The sequence below is a fragment of the Trichosurus vulpecula genome, chromosome 7 (genome assembly GCF_011100635.1).
Source record: "Trichosurus vulpecula isolate mTriVul1 chromosome 7, mTriVul1.pri, whole genome shotgun sequence".
NCBI classification, from domain to species: Eukaryota; Metazoa; Chordata; class Mammalia; order Diprotodontia; family Phalangeridae; genus Trichosurus; species Trichosurus vulpecula.
The window spans coordinates 14,777,660-14,790,537 of record NC_050579.1 but is presented as its reverse complement, the minus strand read 5'-3'; the positions used below and the strand labels follow the sequence as shown (position 1 = coordinate 14,790,537).

The 12,878-nt window shown below is 41.2% G+C and overlaps 1 pseudogene; it reads right to left on the bottom strand.

The window, feature by feature from the left end:
- Positions 1-11,691: 11,691 nt before the first annotated feature.
- Positions 11,692-12,662, bottom strand: LOC118857048 (annotated as a pseudogene).
- Between the last annotated feature and the right edge of the window lie 216 nt (positions 12,663-12,878).

The following is a 12,878-nucleotide window of genomic DNA, read 5'->3' as shown; positions in this document are numbered from 1 at the left end:
TTGATTTTTAAACTCCTTTTCGAGCTCTTCCATGAGTTCTTTCCAGGCTTGCAACCAATTCCCATTTTTCTTTGGAGCCTTTGCCTGTAGGCATTTTGACATTGTTGTCCACTTTCGAGTTTGTGTCTTGATCTTCCCTGTCACCATAATAACTTTCTGTGGTCAAATTTTTTTGGCTCATCTTTTCCAGCCTTTTTTCTTACTTTTAAATTTGAACTCTGTTCCTGGGGTGGAAGCTTCTTGTGCTTGGGACTGCAGACCCTGGCAGTTTGCACTGAGGCCTCCCAGGGGACTCTTGTGCCCAGAGCTGTGATGAGGTGGGTGATGTGGGAGGTGGCTGGGTCTGGCAGCTTACCTGGTGTGCACATGGAGGGCCCTGGTGTTGGTATTTGCCTCCTTGCCTGGCAGTGCACTGGGGCTCAGGGCCTCCCTCTGGCTTGCTAGCACACTTCCTGTCCTGCACTGTGCTACTCTTGTACGTGAGTGAGACAGACCTTTCCTGCCAACCTCCCTTGTTTCTTGGGCTAGAAGATTGTTTCACTCCATCTTTTTGCTCATTGTAAAGTTCCAGAATTCATTTTGGGCTGCTATTTTATGGTTGTTTAGAGGTGACTATGGGAGAATTCAGGAGATTTCCTGCTTATTCTGCCATCTTGGCTCCCAGACCCATGCTTAAAAGGTCTTGAAGGATGCTATGTCACTAAGAATTTTCTCTATGTACCAGTGTTTCCACTTTTTTCCCCCTGTAAGCTTCAAGACTTGGTTTGCTAAAGAAGAGCCCACATGTACAAAAACATTTATAGCAGCTCTTTTTGTGGTGGCAAAGAATTGGAAATTGAGGGGATGCCCATCCATTGGGGAATGGCTGAACAAGTTGTGGTATATGAATGTAATGGAATACTATTGTGCTCTAAGAAATGATGAGCAGGAAGACTTCAGAAAAACCTGGGAAGACTTGTATGAACTGATGCAAAGCAAATTGAGCAGAACCAGGAGAACATCATATACAGTAACAGCAATATTGTAATGATGATCAAATGTGAAAGACTTAGCTGCCCTGATAAAGTAATCGACTTTTAGGCTTAATCTGCATTATTGTTAACATTTTCTTCATCATTTTCTTAAGTCTAAGACAATAAACAAAACAATAAATCAAGCCCTGATTTATGGTGTTTGTTGCTTCCCAAGCTGTAGGTGCTCACACTGAAAATTTAACAACCAGCTCCCTTGAGCTGGTTTGACCTGGGTCCAGCACACTCCAGCTTTTACCTAAACCAGAGCATACATATGTTGAAAGCAAAAGATAAAAGTGAAATGGCAAGGCAGATAACAAGGAAAACTCAGTTTCTACAGAGACACCATTTCCCATGGTTTTCCATTCTAGCAGTAGGGGTTCAGAAGGAACACTCCTTGCCCCACCCCAATAATGGTCCTAGGACTGGGTCTCAGCTTTGATGCTTTTCTTCCCAAACTCCTGCTCATTGCTTACCTAAAGAGCTGTTACTGCCCCCTGCTGCTTTTCTGATGAAACGCTGCTACCTACTGCCTCACCTAAGCTATGGCTACTGGGCTGCTTCCTCCTGGAAAGGTGTATTTACAGCTCTTTGGGCTCTTTTGTAAGTCATGCCCAAAGCCATACCCATCCAACAAAGTGTCTCTGGTTAGATCTGTCTTTTTGCCAATCTTATTCTCCCTCTTAGAGAATTCCTGTAAGCTGATTTAATATTTGGGTTGGGGATGAGCAAATCTCTTTTAGTTAGGGCCAGGGCCATTCAAATTATTAATATCGCTGGAGGGGTTGGGGTGAGGGACTGGGTGATTCACTCTACATTTCCATTGTCCCTAAATCAGTCAACCAGTCACTCAACAAACACCATGCTCCTACAATGTGCCGGCACTGTTCTAAATGATGGGAATATAAAGAAAGGCGAAAAATAGACCTTGCCCTCAAAGGTCTCCCACTAGCTACAAACAAGAGAGGGAGCATTCATGTGGCATTTTAGGGTTGGTGAGGCACTTTTGATCCTTACCACCACCGGGTGAGGTAGGTGCTGTTATTATCCCCATCTTACAGATGAGGAAACTGAGGCAGAGAGAGGTGAAGTGATTTACCCAGGATCACGTAGTTGTAAGTGACATGGGCAGGATTCAGGCCAGGCATTGCTGACTTCTAAGCCCAGGGCTCTCCCCATCGTGCCACTGAGCTGCCTGGTAGAGGACCCCACCCTTCTTATACTCTAAGAAATCTCCTTCTTATACTAAGCTAGCCACCTGATTCCAGGAGATCAGCAATATGGGGGGCATTCAGTGGTGCCCAGGGTGAAACGCTCTCGGTATTTCCCAACCGGGGCACATAAGAGTTTAGGGCCCTCTATTGATTTTCCTCTCCCACTATCAAGGATTCACAGAATCATAGAATCATGAGAGTAGGAAGGGACCTCAGGACTATCTTGTCTGACCCATAAATCCAAGAAATGTCTACCAAGACTATCCTGCTAAGTGGTCATCCAGTCAGTGAGTGAGAGAGAGCCCCTCAACTTCCCAAGGCTGCCACTTCCACTTCTGGGCAGCTCTCATCATTAGAAGTGTTTTCTGATAAGTAGCTTTAGTTAGCCTCTTTCCAACAGCAACGGCTTTCCATTGGTTCGGATTTGCCCCTGCGGGGCTAAATGGAACCATCCTAGGCCCTTCTCTATAAGACAGCCCTTCAAGTGGCTGCATCCCCTGAAGCAGCAGCTGCTCCTCCCTGACCAGATCTACGTCTAAAAGTTGGCTGAGGCCTCTGAGTCTATCAGAGTTTGAATCTGATGTGCCTGACCTACTAGGAGCTTCAGGATGAGGCTCAGCATTCAGGATTGGGAGGAAGAGGAAAAGGATTTGACTGATTTGAATGGGCTCCTCCTCACTACACGAGTTTGTGTTTCCCTGGACTTTTGGCCACCTGCCTCACTGTGTAATGCTTTTGAAGTCTCCAGTATAAGCACTGCTATGACCATTCACCTCCCTTCTCACTACATCGTGGGCCAGGCAGACCACCTTTGGGCTAGGGTTTCTTTTTTATTTCTTTTTAAATTTTATTTCTTTTATTTTTAATTTATGAAATAAAACAAGCATTTCCGTAACATAGTAAAAGAAAAATGCAGTAGAATAACATAGTAGAATAAAAAAAAGATTGCACATGAAACTGCAAGTCTATTGTGTATGACTTGCAATTCCTTTTAAATATATAATAAAGTTATGTAAATTTCTTTTTTTCCATCATATTTCAAGCAGTGAAGCAATTGCTTTCGAAAGGAGAATCATTAAAATGACGCTTACATAAAGTCTCCCCCTATGGTATAGTAAGGTCTGGCCTTGAGCTCTGGATCCATTGCTTATGTATTCCCTGAGTGCCCCTGCTCCCCATCCTGTTTCCTCATGAGTAAAATGGAATATTAAAGCTTGTTTCTCATACACTTGTTGTAAGATTCAGGAAACTGGGACCCTTTTGTTCTCAATATCATCATTAATAAAATGAAGAAAGATATCCCCATCAAACGGTTGATGAGATAGTTTGACAAAATTACCTCTAAGGTCTATTCTTACTCCAAATGTAGGACATTCTAGGCCTGAAATGGGCACTTTGTAAAATTCTATATAAATTGGGCTAGGGCAGGGGTGCAGCTTCTAAATCTGCATGGTTACTAAAGAAATCTCTTAGGAGAAGTAGGGGTGGTAGGGGTATATGCAGACCTAGGAGAGGCTATAGATGGCCTGGCCAAGAGTTGAGTTGGGGAGGATAATGAGGTTTAAAGCTAATACTTCAGGGCAATCTAGTTAAAACCATTTATTTTACCGTTGAGGAAACTGAGGTCCATGAAGGTTAACTGACTAGCCCAAGGTCACATAAGTAGTTAGCATCAGAGGGGGAATTGGAACCTAAATCCTCTGGCTCCAGAGCCAGGGCTCTTTTTCATTCTTCTTCACAGGATCATAGAGCTAGATCTGGAAGAAAGAATTGGGAGAGGCCTAACAGGGTGGAGGGGCCAGAGTAGGCTGTTATTTCAGAGCAGCATTGAAGCATGTTGCAGAAGCCTACCAGTCTTAAATAGGAGCAAACTTTCCATATCTGATCTCTAATTCTATAGGGATAGAGGTAGGGACCTGACCTGTGATTTTATTGTTAAAGGGAACATCTAGATGAAGAAACTCCATCTGCCAACGTGGGCACCTTCTCTGCAACGTTTAGTCTTAGAGCAGGGCTGTCTAACCTTAGGTTATCTTAGGGCCACATTAAAATATAATGATTATCTGAGGGCTGCACCCAGAAGAAAAAATACAGTACACTAATAGAAAGTGGGGGAACGCGCGTCATCAGTATGATAGGTGAAGGCATGAAGCATGAAAGCAAACACAAAACAATGAAGTGACAACATAGTAGTATAAAGGTAGATGCACAGTGACTAGTCTGCATCGTACAGACAGAACGCATCCCACAGATCGATTAAAAATTCCATATGATATGTTCCATGCATAATACTGCTTAAAAACACCTAATAAAATTAATATCAATGAGATTATTTATTAGTGATGGAATTAAAATATCTAATACACATTCCATGAAAATTATTATTTTATTTTTTCCCTCGTGAAAATTAAAACATACAGGCAGGCCGCATAAAATTGCACTGTGGGCCTCATGTGTGCGGCCTGCAGGCCATATTTTGGACAGCCCTGTCTTAGAGGGTTATCTAGACTCTGCACAGTGCTTCTTAGACTGTGGGTTGAGACCCCATAAAAATAAGGCAACAGTAAAAGGTTTCTGAACGCACAACAACTGAAAATCAATTCAAAATCAAATGCATAATGAATCTGAGGTATTTCTGGTGGCACTGGCCAAAGTTGCATCATGTGACTTCACTGCACCCTTGGTTTTGAACACACAGCATGTGCACTTTGCACTACACACACCCTCATGTCATGCAACACCAACGAACAAAACACAAAAAGGGGTCATAAGTGGAAAAAGTTTAAGAAGCCCTGATCTAAAACAGCAGTCTTCAAAGTGAGAGCCCATGTCTTGACCCCAAGGAACTTATAATCAACCAATCAGAGAATGAGAAGATGGCTTACGTTCTATTCTTCCTATTAGTATCAATCACAGGGATTTTCTCTAACACAACCACATCTACCCTTTATCCATTACAACTCAACATTCCCTTCCCACTGCTACTCAAGCCCCTAACTTTTTTCTGACCTCTCAGGGCAGTTATAACCTAACCCAAAACACAGCAGCTATAATTACTGATAAGGTACAGGGTCAAAATAGTTTGGAAACTACTGTAATGTTAAATAGTTTGCCCAGGGTCACACAACCAGCATGTGCCAAGGGTAGGATTTGAACTCAGATCTTTCTGGCTTCAAGGCTGGCACTGTATCCACTAAAGTGGTTGCCTTACCACATAGGGTTCATGTATATAAATCACATTTATAAACGTATTTGCTTTTGGGGATTTTTGTGGCTGCAATGCTAACCTTTTGCCATGAACCAAAATGAAATTATATTTCTCTCTAAAAAACAAATTCAGGCACATCCAGCTATCTTGTTCCATTGAATCTTTTTTCTCTGAAATGTTAGAATCCTCGTGAAATCCCCCCAGGATGCCCCTACTGCCTTCTAAGTCAGCCTTCATATACAGGAGTCAAAGGAAAAGCTGGAACTCCTTAAAGCACGAGCTTTAAGGTCTCCTTGAGAAGCAACAGCTTGATGGTTTGATAGACTAAGCCCTGGGCCTAGAGCCAGGAAGATGATTCAGATTCAGCCTCAAACACTTACTAGCTGTGTAACTCTGGGCAAGTCCTTTAGTCCCTGTCTGTTTCCATTTCCTTAACTCATGAATATCATGCCGCTGGACCTAAATGGCTCCAGAGGAGAAAGTGAGGCTGGTGATCTTGCACAGTCCTCCCTCATTCAAATCAAAGCCAACCGCAGATCATGTCATCATCTCCCTGATGACATGGTCCTCTTTGAAGATGAAGGACAAATACAATAACAACAACACAAGCCTCAGTTTCCTCAACTGTAAAATGAGGATAATGATATTATCTAACCTCTCAGTGTATTCAAGCCCAAGAACATAAAATCTGACACTTCTATTTCTTCTCACTCTATTTGCCAGGAAGTAATGGGACCATTTGCCAAGATTTTGGGGCTTTTTGATAGTAAGCTTCAAGCCAGCTTTTATACTCTCCTCTTTCACCCTCATCAAGAAGCTTCTTAATTCTTCATTTTCTGCCATCAGAGTGGTATTGTCTGTCTGCATATCTGAGATTGTTGATATTTCTCCCAGCAACCTTAATTCCAGCTTTTGATTCATCTAGCCTGGCGTTTCACATGATGTACTCTGCGTATAAGTTAAATAAATAAGGTGACAATAAGTTAAATAAATAAGGTGACAATGCCTTGTCTGATATTAAACCAATCAGTTGTTCCATGTTCTAACTGTTGCTGATTGACCTGCATACAGGCTCCTTAGGAGACAAGTAAGATGATTTGGTATTCCCATCTCTTTGAGGACTTGCCACATGTTTGTTATGGTCCACACAGTCACAGGCTTTAGTATAGCCTATGAAGCAGAAGTTGATGTTTTTCTAGAACTTCCTTGCTTTCTCCACAATCCAGTGAATGTTGGCAATTTGGTCACTAGTTCCTCTGCCTCTTTGAAAATCAGTCTGCTGTTGTGGTAATTCCTGGTACACACATTACTGAAGCCTAGCTTGCAGAATCTTAAGTATAACCTTGTTGGCATGTGAAATAAGTGCAACTTTTTGGTAATTAGAACATTCCTTGGTATTGCCCCTCCAGTGACCAGTGTAGTGTTTTCCAAATTTGCTGGCATATTGAGTGCAGCACTTCAACAGCATCATCTTGTAGAGTTTTCAGTAGCTCAGCTGGAATTCCATCCCCTCCACTAGCTTTATTGTTGTCAATACTTCCTAAGGCCCACGTGACTTCATTCTCCAGGATATCTGTTTCTAGATTAGTAATTAAACTATTGTGGTTATCATGGTAATTGGTGATGTTAACCTCTTTCCTATATAGTTCTTTTGTGTGTTCTTGCCACCTTTTCTTAATCTCTTCTACTTCTATTAAATCCCTACCTTTTTTTCTTTTATCATGCTCATTTTTTAAAAAATGAAACTTTCTTGATTTTTCTAATTTTCTTGAAGAGATCTCTTGCTTTTCCCATTTGATTGTTTTCTTCTATTTCTTGCAATATATATTTAAGAAAACCTTATCTCTCCTTGCTATTCTCTGGAATTCTGCATTCATTTGTGCATAGCTTTCTTTTCCTCCTTTCTTTTTCACTTTCCTTCTTTCCTCAGCTATTTTTAAGGCCTTATGAGGCAGCCATTTTGCTTTCTTGCTCTTTTTTTTCTTTGGAATGTTTTTTGTTGCTGCCTCCTGTATAGTGTTGAGAACCTCTGTCCATAGTGCTTCAGGTACTCTATCTACAAGATCTAACTCCTTAAATCTATTTTTTATTTCCACTTCTGTTTCAACAATCTGGCTAGAAGCTGTTGTGAGGGTGAAAGACCAACACAAGCCCAACAACAAGCATGCTGCCAAAGCCCAGGTTCTTTTGATCTGCTTTACTAAGGAAAGCAACGTTAAGGGGTTGACAAGTTTACTTTAATTCAGCATACAAATACCATTCACTTAGTTCAGGGGAAAAAGCCAGTACCCTGAACTTCAGAGCAAAATACAAACAAATTACAAACATCAACAGACATACCCAATACAATTTGTAGTTACCAACATCTAGGTTCAGCCCAGGAGCTCATAACAAGGGCTGGCCCAGAGTCATGTGCACCACCATTGCTGTGGGTAAGAGCTCCCAAAAAGAGAAAGCCAACCCCTGATTTTATATCTTTTTCAGGGTCAAGGGTGAGTCACATGTGTGACCTAGAATTGTCACAAAGAGGTGACTTAAACCCACGTGGTCTAAAAGCCTCTGATGTCCCAAACATGTCACTCAAACTCATGTGTAAACTAGGCCCTCCCCTGAGGCAAGGAGGTCATCAAGGACTCCAAAATCTAATCAAGGAAACAAAGGTCAAACTCTTCAAGGGCACTTGGTTGAACTGAGTGCTAAGAGCCCATTTTGTTTACCAACACAACTTCATATTCATAAGAAATATTATTTAGGTCATACCTGTGTGGTCTGATGATTTTCCCTACTTCAATTTAAGTCTGAATTTTGCAATAAAAAACTGATCATATAACCCATAGTCAGCTCTAGGTCTGATTAGAGCTTCTCCACCTTTGGCTGCAAAGTATGTAATCGATCTGACTTTGATGTTGACCCTCTGGTGATGTCCATGTGTAGAGTCACTTTTCGAGTTGTTGAAAAAGAATGTTTGCTACAACCAGTGAGTTATCTTGATAAAACTCTGTTAGTCTCTGCTCTGCTTCATTTTGTACTCCAGGGACAAACTTGCCTGTTAATTCCAATTATCTTTTGATTCCATTCTTTAACATTCCAATCCCCTATAATGAATGTGACGTCCTTTTTGGATGTTATTTCTAGATGATGTTGTAAGTGTTCATAGACCTGATCACCTTTGACTTCTTTGGCATCAATGGTTGGAGCATAGACTTGTATTACTGTGATATAGAATGGTTTGCTTCAGATTTGGACAGATATCCTTCTATCATTTTGAGATTATTACCCCGGTACTGCTTGTAGTTGTGCTCTGTTCTTCTCCAGTAGGGTAATGGTTACCTTCTCAGCTGAGAGGCTCATCTTCTGATGTCATCTCTTTTACTATTTTAGTACTGTCCCTCAGCCAGAGGCTGAGTGGTTGATCACTGAATGGCTCTGTGGCAGGTTGGAGGGAGTTTCCTAGTAGAATGCCCTCTGGACCTGTCCTTGGTCCTGTGCCGCTTAACATTTTCATCAGTGACTTAGATGTAGACATGCTTGTTCAATTTGGAGATGATAAGAAGCTGGGAGGAATAGCTAAGATGGTAGCTGACAAAGTCTAGATCCAAAAAGATCTTAGCAGACTAGAATAATGAGTTCAGTTGAATAAGCTAAAATTTTAATGTCTGTCAATACTTGGATTCTGAAAATCAAATCCGCAAGAGCAGGATAAAGATGATATGACTGGACAACAGTTTCAACAAACATAATTTATAGGTTTCAGTGGACTTGCCTTTCACTATGAGTGAGCAGTGTGATGTAATGCCCATACAGCAAATGCTATTCTGGACTGCATTAACAGAGGGACAGTGTTCAGAATGAGCAAGATGGCCATTTCCCAGTGTTCCTCTCTGCTCAGAAAGAATTACATCTAAAGTAATGTATTCAGCTAAGGGTATTACAATTTAGGAAAGACACGACAGAGCTGGAGTGTGTCCAAAAGAAGATGTACAGGACCGGGAGAAAGCTGAACACCAGTTGGTTGAAGATCAGGGTAGTTGTGTGACTTTTAAAAAGATTCAAGAGTCATAATTCTGGGTAATTTAATCATTTTATTAATAATGCCAGTATTTTAATAAAAGGATAGTCATTTGAATGTCTCTCTCTTAGACCGAAGACAATCATGGCAGTGGGCTCATAGCTTATATGCCCGTTGGAAGAGAAGTGTTCCTGAGGGTGGCAATCAACTCTGATTGGATAATAATTAATGAGAAAATGAATGTTACAATGAGGGGCTGGACCTGAACTGTGAGTAGGTTATTTACTTCTAAGTTATCTCCAGCCTTGGGCAATCTGTTCAAAGAATTTGTCCCTACCCAAACCTTAGTACAGCACAATGGCTTCCCCGCCTGGGTGGGGTTTGGATAGAGAAGAAGGTTAACTTAACCTTCAGAGTCTTTGAGGTTTTGTCAGGAATAGAGGTTTTGAAATGAGGATAAAACAAAAAGGGGGAAATCTGAATCTCTCCAAATCATTGGTTATTAATAATAATTTCTCTGATTTGTCATCAATTATTGAAGGGCTGCCATGTGCAAGAAGGGGTTAGATTTCTGCTATTTGACACCAAAGACTACAACAAGGAGCAACAGGAACAAATTTACAGAGGGGCAGCTTTCTGTGTGATGTCAGGAGAAATTTCCTAATGGAGAGAGCTATCCCAAAATGGAATGGGCTGCCTCAGGAGGGAATGGGGTCTTGTTCAGTGGAGGCTTTCAGGCAGAGACTGCATGGTTACTTGTTGGGAGTGCTGCAGAGAGGATTTGTGGTCAGGTATGAGTTAATGGGCTAGATGGCCTGAGAGGTTACTTCTCCATCTTAGAGTCACTGAGTTTGGGAGTCCGTCATCTTTGCTGAGCCTCAGTTTCCCCATTTGTAAAATAGGAACAATAATACCAACAGTCTTTCTTCATAGGGTGGTTGTGAGGGTCCAGTGAGATAAAGCACGTAGAGTACTTTGTAAAACTTAAAAGCATTATACAGATGTATTGGGAACATTCTGGCTCTCGCGATTCTAGGGTCAGAAGACTTGATTCAAATCCTTCCTCTGATGCTGTCTGATCTTAGTCAAGTCAGTTGACTTCCACTGGCCTCAGTTTCCTCAACTGCAAAAAGAAGGAACTAGACTTGATCCCTCCTGGGGTCCCTCAAGAGTCTACATCCATTATCTTCCTCTTATGTGTAAGAACAGCTCTGCCTCACTTTAAATCCAATTCACGCACAAGTCAAGACATCATCCTCATGATGTCACTGGTCCTCTTTGAGAATGAAGGTTGAACAGCAACAAGGCAGGTCTCCAGCTTTAGACTGAGCCCTTATTCCTGACTGGGGAGACCAAGTCCCATAAAATACAAACTGTTCATTGAGGAGGAAGAGGAGGAGGAGGAGGAGCCCACTAGACCCTGATGATGGGTGTATGTCTGTGAGATCCTAGAAGACTTAGGCTTCCAGTTTGGCTGAGGATCTTGGATGGAGGAGCATAACTTTAAGATTGCCTGGAGGCCTAACCCTGGAAAAGGGGATGTCCCTTTTAACCACCAGGAAACTTCAAAGAAAGGGTGTAGCCAATGGAACAAGACTAGGGATCAGTTGATTAAAAGCCTTGATTTGCTCTCAGACTTTGCCAGAGGAAGACCTTTTCCCAAGAGTTCTCAAGGGTCCTGGAAGCTTTTTCCTGAAGCCTTCCAAGAAAGCAGGCCACTATTATTGCTTGTCTCGGCTAGCCTTAGATCTAGCCTTTCAGACTTCAGCTGCCCCATACACCAACCATCTCTTTTTTTTTTTTTTAATAAGCCACAAGTTTTATTGCAACGTGGCCAATTTTGTGGGGGTGGGGAATTTGTTCTCAAAAACAATGTTTCATTTAAGGCTCTTTTCATACAGAAATTGCCATTATAACATTATTCAAAATATCTTTAGTGCTGCAAGACTCACATGGTAAACACTTAACTCCTACTCCTGTAGTATGTACATTCAATGGAAAATAAAAAGGCATTAATAACTACTTCATTTAAGAAGATATGTAGATAACAGGAATGAACACCGAGGTACTATAGGTACTATAATAATTTGATGACAGTTATGACAACTTAATTGGCATTCCTTTTTGAAGGGGACAACCTTATTACATAAAAGTGCTTTCAATGCATAGTTACACACATAAATATATATACACACATATATGTGTATACATATGTGTCTATATATGTATATATACACATATACATATATATATATATGCGCTGCCATGTCACAATAGGCGTGCTAAAGGCAGGTTAGGTGTACAAAGCACAAGAACTTCAGAAACTGCAATCAAGTGCAACTCTAAGTAATACTGAATGAAGTTTAGCATCTGACCAGTGGATCAAACTTTCAAGGCATTCAATTAGCTTAACCCTTTGCAGTTTTCTAAGCTAGTCATAGTGACTATCATATTCATCTTAGTTCTGCAAGGGATGCATATAATGCCATTTGTTTTGGCTAAAATGTAATGTGAAGGCATTCCTTGGGTTCTACATATAACTACCAGGATGAAACAGTCTAATGGCAATCACTGGTAGGCTGCTTAAATTATGGACTTCTTTGTTTTCTGGGAAGGTATGGTAAGGGACAAAAACCTAACACTATTCCAACTGATGGAGCTGCAGAAATGGAAGCTACTTCCGGATGGCACTTCACTGTCATTTTATAAAGGCCTTCCTTCAAGTGAAACTACTACATTGCCTCCCAATTTCTCTCCAAGCGTTGAACGATCCTTAATATCATCCAAGCCATTTACTTGCCACTCGTGTTTAATACCTGTAAATTTCTTTTTAATGGCATCTTTAGAACTAGCATAAATCATCTTGCTTTTTAAAGGTGCACATTCAGGAGCCCAGAATATAAAAACTAGGTCTTCTTTCTTAGACTCTTTTGTCTCATATGTGGCATCATACAAAGCATATCGGCAATCATTCAGAGGTAGCAACTTCACAAAAGATGTGTAGGGGTCCTCTACAGTATCACCAATGTCACCCACCAAGATCTGCTTTGCTTCCTCTACAATGATTTGCTTTTTGTCATCACTTAAACAGAAGAGAACTGCTTTCTTTCTTTTTTTTGATCTCCTCTTGTATAGAAGATTTCCTTACTTTCATGTAATTAAAAACTTTGATTACTTCATCATTCACAGTTACTCCAGAAGCCATGGTTCCCGGGACGGTAAAGGCTGCGGCGGCAGATCCTCACTCAGTGGCTCTAGAGAAGCCCAACCATCTCTTTCAATCTGCCTTGGATTAGCCACTATATTTTCAATTTATTTCAAGACTGGTCATAAAAGATCTTGAAGGCAATGCTGGTTTACACCCATGAGAGGTGGCGTGGCACAGTGGACAGAGAACAGAGAACAGGTCTTGGAGCCAGGAATTCCTGGGTTCA